This window comes from Schistosoma mansoni (genome assembly GCF_000237925.1).
Source record: "Schistosoma mansoni, WGS project CABG00000000 data, chromosome 2 unplaced supercontig 0171, strain Puerto Rico, whole genome shotgun sequence".
NCBI classification, from domain to species: Eukaryota; Metazoa; Platyhelminthes; class Trematoda; order Strigeidida; family Schistosomatidae; genus Schistosoma; species Schistosoma mansoni.
Window position 1 is genome coordinate 426,307 of NW_017386001.1, and position 9,927 is coordinate 436,233.

The 9,927-nt window shown below is 32.6% G+C and overlaps 1 non-coding gene across 1 annotated transcript; it reads right to left on the reverse strand.

Moving 5' to 3' along the window:
- Window positions 1-673: 673 nt before the first annotated feature.
- On the reverse strand, window positions 674-747 carry Smp_tRNA_00490_Pseudo_CGA.1.1. The gene has a single exon. It is a non-coding gene (tRNA).
- Window positions 748-9,927: the final 9,180 nt, after the last annotated feature.

Genomic DNA, 9,927 nt, shown 5'->3' on the forward strand with positions numbered 1-9,927 from the left:
TTAAGATATCACTGAAAATACAGAACAGTGGACAAGTGATATAGCTTATTATTTATTAACAGTTATCTTCGATGTCCCAATCGGGTAGCCCAATTTATTAACCTATACTACAGTATATTTAAGTGAGTGATTTACTGTAAATTCTAAGATGAGTAAATTAAATGGAACAATTATTGACAATACTAAGTTGAATTTAAACTTCGCCACATTGCACAAACAAGTGGTTATCAGGATTCAGTTGCTAAGTGAATGACGCGATGACGTTCGAAACGAGCAGTACTGGGTTCGCATCTCAGAACGTACATGAACTCTGGCATGCAGGTATATCCAGCTGACGGGTCCCAAATAGAATGAGACGCGTGTCCTGGATTTCACTGTTAGCCACTTAATTATCTAAAACTGAAGGTCCTGGATTCGAATCCTTCAAACATGATCGTAGATGCTCAACTTCTGAAAAGTTTCATACTAGGATGAAACATCTATCCAATGCTTCCAAAATTTTCATAGTGGTCTAACTTTAATCAACTTATGAATTCATCTATTAACTTATCTGTTATTATTCAAAGTTGAAATCATGAGTCAATTGAAGCTAGACCACCATCGAAAACCTGGAAGCACTGGACGGCCGTTTCATCCTATTATGGGACTCCTCAGCAGTGCGCATCCACGAACCCGCTCTCGCGAGCGAGATTCGAACCCAGGACCTACCGGTCTCGAGCCGAAGCCCTTAACCGATAGACCACTGAGCTGGCATCCAACGGTGTTAATTTCTAACTTCAACTGATCCACGAAGTTGAGCAACCATTCACCAATTGTCTTCAGTGAGTTGATATCTCACAACAGACGTGGTTGAACTCCACTGGCCACTGCTTCCCACTAGAACTCCAGGACATGTATCTTGAAGTCAGTCACTAGTGAGCATATGATTATATTTAAGGGGGTTTGTGGAGATTTCAGTATTTTTCAAAGTTGAAATCTGTTATTAATTAAATTAAAACAAATTACAGATAACTTTCCATATTTATTTAAATTTCTTTAATATTGTTTTAATAATTTAAACAAATATATAAATCTTAATCATTTTTTTAATTTTATTTACTATCTCAATATACATTAAATAATTAAATTTTTTTTTTCTTATTTAAAAGAAAAAATTTTCATGAAAGTTTTTTTAATGTTCAATGTTCAATGATAATTGTGTGTTTTTCTTTTAAATTTATAATTAGCGCATTTTGCTATGGAGAAACTATTATTGAGGTAAATAAAACAAGAAAAAAAACCAATCAGAAATATATAAAAAGAAAAATAATTTGACAATAGAATTTTTTTTTTCTTGGTAACAATTCATCATTAGATAAATTAACTAAGTAATTGATTTTATTTGTATTTTTTTATTTTAATTTAGTTACTGTACTGATATATCTACGTATATTTTGTATAACACAAATGAAATAAAAAGAAAAAAAAGGGGGGTTTTGAGATGGTTTAATTTATTACACCTTAGCAACTGTGATGATTGTTTATAACAATAATTTATAAAGTATTATTGTTGCTAATAGATTGATTTGGTTCTTTTTTTTCTCAAATTTTGTTTTTGTTTGTTTAATTTATGTGATTGAAAAGTTTGTTTTGGTAAAACTGGGAATATTTCTTTATCAAGTAGTTACTATTTTGTTGCTTACTGTTTTCAACAAATGTAACTTGTTCCTTTATGAAAAATAATAATATTAATGAAAGTTTTTTGTAATTATCTAGAGCTTAGATTATTGATATACAGAGTACAATTTGAGCACTCGAAAGCTAAAACCATCCCAAGTCTCAAATGAGAAGACAAAAGACAAGTGAAAGCAATGCTATTCCAAACAGTGTCAATTATGGTACAAAGCTATCAGGTAATTATAGTTTTTAGTAAAAACTAAATTATCATTATAGTCTTTCAATCCGCACACATTTGTCCAATGAGGAGGCTACACATAGGAATTCTGGAATATCCTTGTAAAAGATGATTGGATGGAATATCTTCGTCTCTTTCTGAGCCTCTTAGAGCTTTATCGAGTTCATCCGTGGGCTGTCCTCACATTTTTTAAAATCCAATTCATTCTACAAAACTCTTAGTAAACAAAATTAACCAACCGGGAAAACTCAAGATACTTTATACGTAACTAGAAACCACTTAACACTTTTCTTGTTTAAAAAATCATTTGAATTCACCGTTCAAAAAAGATAATTTACCTATTCTAATTATGTGCATGAATCTTAAATCATCTGCTGTTGAATCGTTATATTCTTTCCTATATCATCAGTTAACTATTACTATAAATCAGATTAACAAATTTAATTTTAAAATGTATAGTCCCGAATAGGACAAAACACGAGTCCTGGATTTCACTGTTAGCCACTACCCATCTTTGCTTATGAAAATAAATAGATGTGTTTAATATCACTTAATTATCTATGACTGAAGGTCCTTGATTCGAATCCTCCAAGCGAGATTGTAGATGCTCAGCTTCTGAAAAGTCCCATACTGGGACGAAACATCTATCCAATTCTTTCAAGTTTTGCATGATGGTCTAACTTTAATCAATTTATGAATTCACCATTTAAAACCTGAAAGCATTGCATGGTTGTTTCATCCTAATATGGAACTCCTAATCAGTGAGCACAAACGATCCTGCTCGTTATAATTACAACGCACTATTTTTCTTTTCTTTTTCAGTTTTTACCAACTTTTTATATTGTTGCTAATTTGTAATGGAAATCCTCATTCTTTCAGTTGAATAAACTAGTTTCAAACAATTTAATGAACTTTTTTGAAAAAAAAAACTAGAATCATCGTTTTTCTTCCTATTTGAGGTCCTTTCAACTGTTAAAAAGAATGTTGCTCTCTTTTTAACTTCTTCCATTTAACCGACTTTTGTCAAAGAAAGACATATGACAATAAACAGTGAATATATATCATTCAAATTTAATTGAGTTATACTACAATTTACACGGTTAATTAATTTCATTTCAGTAATATAAGTTGTGTAAATTTTTTAAATAATCTAAATGAAGGTTTGAGAACAAAGTGAGTCAGAAAGTGACATATATATATATACATATGTGTCTTCATCATTTTTACATTCCTAGTCATGCATAAACAATGAAGAATTTCCTAATATTTTTAACACTTTAGTTAAATGTAAGTTATAGTATACAATAGGTACCCCAGCTTTATTGTGAGTTAAGGTTCTTCAAAATTAATGTTTAGAATAATGATGATAGTTAAATTGACATGTTGGTACGTAATTTAACATACATATGCAAGCACATCTTATTGTCTTCTATACGATACATGATGTATACACAATGATATTGTTTGCCGACATCTGAAAGGAATATTACGCTTTATATTATGTTAGTTAATATTATAAACAATGGAACGAGATATCTGATAATAGTTTGAAATGTATTATAATTTTTTTAAAATCTATATTTTATATACAATTATAAAGAATCTAAATACAATTGTGGTGTTTGCTACTGATGTCGACAGATATAAGTAGTATGTATCATTAGTCGAAAGTGAAATGTCTGGCGGCAAAAGGTTAAGAAAATTGATGAAAAGAGAACGAGAACAAAGAATGATTGGCTTGAAGACGAAAGAACAATGAAGTTTGAGACATTTGATCGACCTTTTGCAAATGAATTATTTACTGTATGGTTCTCAGATTACACTAAAATGTTCTGTAATTCTGTGTTGAAATACATTCGATTGTCCTCATTTGTGTTCTCGTTCACTATAATACTTCAATGCAGTTTTGTACTGTTATACGAGAGCATCATACTCTCCAAGTATCATAGGTTGGTTTTTGTCTTCAATTTCGGATTTCTACCTTAGTAATAAGAATATAGTTACTCATCATTGTTATGTTGTCGTTCACCACACAAGATTTCTCTACCAGTCACGTATTGAAAACACATTAAATTAAACTGGAAAATAATTCATTTTTCGTCATATAATATTTTAAGATAAAACAATATAATTTCTGAACTGAAAATGCAGTCACCAGTATTAGTTAGTCGTTTCATTAGTGAATCGTTCGGTCATCGAAAAAGTTTTGAAATTATTAATTATTATCAAATTATGTTAATTTGGAAGGGGGTTTTGTGGAGATTTTAGTAATTTTATTTAGTTGAAATCATGAGTCAATTGAAGCTAGACCACTATGGAAAACCTGGAAGCACTGACGCCCGTTTCGTCCTATTGTGGGACCCCTCATCAGTGCATATCCACGACCCCTCCTCGCCAGATTCGAACCCAGGACCTGTCAGTCTCACGTGCGAGCACCTAATCTCTTGACCAGTGAGCCGGCATCCGATAGGGTTGATCTCTAACTTCAACCAATCCACGAAATTGAGCAGTCATCCACCAATGTCTTCAGTGAGTTGATATCTCACAACAGACCTGGATGAATTCCACTGGTCACTGCTTCTCACTAGAACTCCAGGAAATACCTCATGATCATATGCTCACCAGTGATTGGCTTCAAGAAATATTTCCTGGAGTTCTAGTGAGAGGCAGTGACCAGTGGAGCTCAACCGGGTGTGTTGTGAGATAGTAACTCACTGAAGACATTGGTGGATGTTTGGTCAATTTCGTGGATTGGCTGAAGTTAGTCATAAACACCGTTGGATTTGGGCTCAGTGGTCTATCGGTTAGGTGCTCGCGCGCGAAACTGATATGTCCTGGGTTGGAATCTTACGAGGCGAGATCGTGGATGCGCACTAGTGAGGAGTCACACAATAGGACGAAGCAGCCGTCCAGTGCTTCCAGGTTTTCCATGGTTGTCTGGCTTCAATTGACTGATGATTTCAACTATATAAAATTATGTTAATTTGGTTCCGATCATTTTGTCGGCATTTTCAAACCAGACAAAAAATTGTGAATTTTGATAAACAATGATGATCTATGCTAATAAGTGATTCGCAAGGATGTTCTTTGTCGGTCTGATATTTCATAAAATCTGTGCCGAAGAATAATCACTAGAAACTGAGCTAATGACTGACAGTTATTCTGAAAAATATCAAAGGATTTAACTAAAAAGAATATATTATTCATAGTTAATCCTTGAACAGTGAAATTATACAAACATCTACAAGTCGAATTCATACATTTGACTATCTGAATTCAGTAGTCTCACTAGGAGTGAAAGTTTTGTATCCTTGTGTTAAAATCAGCAATGAAATATAGGTACATCCAACTATCGAGCCCTCAATGGTACTAAATAAAGGTCCTGGATTTCGCTTTTAGCCATTATACAACTGTAATTAGAATTTGTGATTAAACGACAATATTGAGGTAATCAGCAAAAGGTACATCTTTGTTAACAATAGAAAGATATAAATACCTACAGAGTGCTTGACTGTTGCTCATTTGTTCTAATTGATTAATTAATTTAAATTTTTGAGCTTATTTTAACAAAACACAACTTTTCAGTAGTCGCATTATACAAAACTTTTGTAACATGGACGAATTTTAAAACTTTTAAGTAGACTAAAGTATTGTAACACTGTGTAATTCATTATATTCCAATAGGTCATACCACCATGTTAGGGCTGCACGTATTAATGGACTTATTTTTTAATAGTTTATCACGTAGAAAGCATAACACGTATCAAAATTCAAAAGAATAAATACATTAGCATCAATTCTATACGTCTGGACTATAATTTTCCAGAAATAAAACTTTTCGCATGACTTAGGGATACGAAAGCATCACAGATTGCACGTGTCACTTCTGCATATAGACCTCAGACTTGAATTGATTTAATAATCAGTCAATAAATATATTTTGAATTTTTTTTATTATGATCATGAATTGAATGATGGTAGACCACCAAATGAAAACCTGGAAGTTTTTGTGCACGAGATCGGAAGTGCTGGGTTCGAATCCCGCGTGTTGGATCATGAATGCCTATTGATGAAAAGTACCATATTAGTACGAAATAATCATCCATTACTACTAGGTTTCCAATGATGATCCAACATCAATTGATTCATGATCTCAATCAAAAATTGAACAATATGTGTCCAACTTTAAATAAATTTTTAAAACACACATGAACTATACAAAATAAATATTTACATGAATTAGAAAAGAATAAAATTGGATAAAAAGAAAGAAAGTCTTTACAACTACATAGATGTACACTCACACACCCGCATACAGTCTGTCAATAAACATAATCTTTTCGTTGTTGTTGTTTAAAACCATTTATTTACTTATGGTGATAAAACAATTTAGTACTATTTACATATATATATATATATCATTTGTGTATATTTTCAAATGTACATCTTATATATACTCATTTAAACTATCAATCCAATAGAATTGACAGTTAATGTCACAATTGTAATACATGTTCATTAAAAAAGAAAGATTGAGTTTTATGAATAATAGGCTTATATTACATCTGGTAGGTATTAATGTCAACAATATACCATACCAGTTCCATAACACATGAATGAACTCGCTGTTATCATGATTGTCATCATCATCATCATCAATAATAATAAGAACAAACAATAGACTACCCTTAAGAAAGGTATTGGTTGAATAAACAAAATTTATTGTAAGTAATACATAGAAACTAAGTATTTTATATTTAGTAAGTAGGATGAACAATCAGAAAGTCAACACTAATGAATTAGGATAAATGGTTTTGTTTACAATATGTTGATAAACTTTTATGTAAATCACTTTGAATTAGAATGTGTTAGAATATAAAGTTTTAAATAGGACGAAACGCGCGTCCTGTATTCCACTGCTAGCCACTATCCATCTTTGCTTACCATGCTTGTGAATTTAGGCTATATTGAGGCAATACGCGCAGTATGCACATATGCCAATTAGAGACTTATCAGTTGCAGTCCTAAACACCAATGGGAAGATACAAACAAACAATCATAATTGAATAAAGTATAAAAGCTGAGAATATTAAATTTTACTAGTCAATTTTAATATTGTTTCGTGAAGTTAGTGTTGAGGATGCCACAGGTATTGTAGTTTGTAGTGCCGTGCTTCGCTGATCGTTCACCTCGATAACCGTTATAATACAAATCTTAACGGTGCATGAAATCAGAAGGCAAACAGAAGCTGTAACTACAATTTATTATCAAATGACTCAGGCCACAAAGCTACGAGCACATGAGTAAATATCAGCGAGCGAGACGAAAATGACACGCATTGGAGATGGCGGGTAAGCTAACTCACTTTTATCAAGCGTTAATCAATATTTAGAGTCAGACAAGACCAAATGACAGACATGTGATAGATAGGATAAGAAGTGTGCACACACCTACGCTCATACAAATATGGTCAGAGTTAATAAGTGAATAATTAACAAGGTGAAAACATGACTCATGATGGATAGGTGAATTGACTTGTCCAGAAGTTAGAATAAGGCATATGGGCATAACATAACAATCGTTACTACAAGTTTGACAACACTTTACCAGCAACACCTATAATTGAATCGTGCCCATTCAGTGAAATCAAAATTAATAAATGAGGAAGTTGGAAGATGTATTTGATAGATTATCAATATATCGAGAAGTGACTGATCTAAACTGGCTGGTGATCTCAGGAAGAGTTGAGCACGGTGTTCCCACTCTTTATCTGGTGTGCATACATGACCAAGTGCCTTCAGCTAGGTGAGTCCACTAAAACTAATGTGGTCAGCATCTAATGTCGAAAACTTACAGAGCTATTGATTTTGGGGATTTATTTACCGCTACAGTGTTATGATTAATTTCTACAACTGGTATATATAGATAACTTATATGTAATGTTATATTGAGTATGACCAATCAGTATCTACAATGTATAGAAAGAACCTGTGTACTTTTGTGAATAGAATTATTGTGAAATACTTTTAAGTAAAATATGCAATTTCTTGAGTAATATAACTTGATCAAACTACTACAAATATGGTCAGTTAAATCAAAGCAATTGTCTGCAAGAAAAAAATGTCATCGTCATCAAGATGAAATCTAATGATAGATCCATTTATGTTTTACATAGAAACAATTTGTGTAAACAATGAAAATAGAAATGATATTCAGGAGGTTTGGAAAAACTGTAACACAGTACTTACTTGGAACAATCATGATATGATATGTAAATTTTTCTTCGGTAAACCACATACCCAAACCTACATTAATGAATCATTTCAATTAGATCACTAGTTGTAATTTGAAACGTGATCACTCTAAAGTTAGCTGTGTCTTACTTTTTAAATGAATTGCATTCAGCTTTTTCATTTAATAATCGTTATATCGTTTGAGTTATGTGTCATTCAAATATATACATCAGGGATAACTATTTGATGCTACGTAGTCTGTCTTCGAACAAACTAAATACTATAGTAATGCAGAGAAAAACATAATGACCTGTCGAAATGAAGACATTTTAAGGAAATATTGACTTCGATTAAGGGGTGTATGGTCTTTTAGATGTTATTTTATGTTGAAAACTAACCGTGGGACGTAGAAAACCATGTTCATCAATAGAGAAACATATAATTGGAACGGAGCACAAAATCGACATTATTACAGCTTTTAAAACGTTGTATAGAAATTCACTTGGTGTTGTTTGCTTGTATTGCTGTTTAGGACTGTGATTGATCAGTCTCTTATTAGCATATATGCATCCTGTTCGGACTGTCTCGATATTGCCTTAATTCACAAGGTTTATAGGTAAAGACGAATAGTGATTAGCAGTGGAATCCAGGATGCGCGTTGTATAGGGATTGTCAAGAACGAATCCTCAGGTTTATTGAAGCTTTGGCTATTTGTTAATTTAAACTCTCTTTATGTGTACAAAAACAATTAGTCTTAGCCTTGGATTTACCCTGATAATCCTTAAGTCATTTTATAGCCTAGTATCACGCGACAATTTCTTATTCTTTCTATACGATGTAAAAAATGTTTCTCTCCCCTTAGTTGCCTTTTTTACTTGGATCTTCATTTAATTCACCTTTATGATTTCCATATGAAATATCCTGACAAGTATAAATGTGATCAGATTGTTCGAAATGTTTCACATTTTTCAGATCAACTACGTCTTCTTATTTTTCTATCAAAATTTTTAGGTTAAATAAACTTATTTGTAATTTTATAGTTGAATTCATGAGTCAGTTGAAGCTAGATCACCATGGGAAACCTGGAAGCACTGGACAGCATTTTCTTCCTAGTGTGGGACACTTCAGAAGCGCGCATTCACGGTCCTGCCTCGCAGGATTCGAACCCAGGACCTATCATAGTCTCGTGCGAGTGCTTAACCTCTAGACCACTGAGCCGGCATCCACTGGTGTTAATGTCTATCTTCAACCAATTCACGAAATTGAGCGACCACCCACAATTGTCTTCAAAGAGTTACCATCTCATGAATTCAACTATCAAATTACTTAAATCTCCACAAAATCCCTTCTGATAAAAACTTATTTGTGACAAATTCATAACCTTTTAAAAAAAATCAGGTGTAACAAGATATACCCATTGTATAAAGTAACAAGACTGGTAGATACAACATAGCAGTAAAATCTCTGAAATGTGCCTAATACTTGATCTCCTTTGTAGAATATTTCAAGTTGACTTCGCATGCATACTATTTTCTTAACATTATCACCAATTAGTCAATGTGTCCATAGAAAAAATTTAGCATATTTCTATATATTAAGAATAAATATGTAGCTAATCATAGTTCCTAAAAAAAGTTATGCCTGTTTTCTTTTTCGCTCATGGAAGTTATTCTTCAATTAAGTCACTTTTTATTGTTGAATTCATGAATCAATTGAATCTAGACCACCATGGAAAACCTGGAAGCACTAGACGCCCGTTTCATCCTAGTATGGGACTCTTCAGCAGTACGCATCCACGAT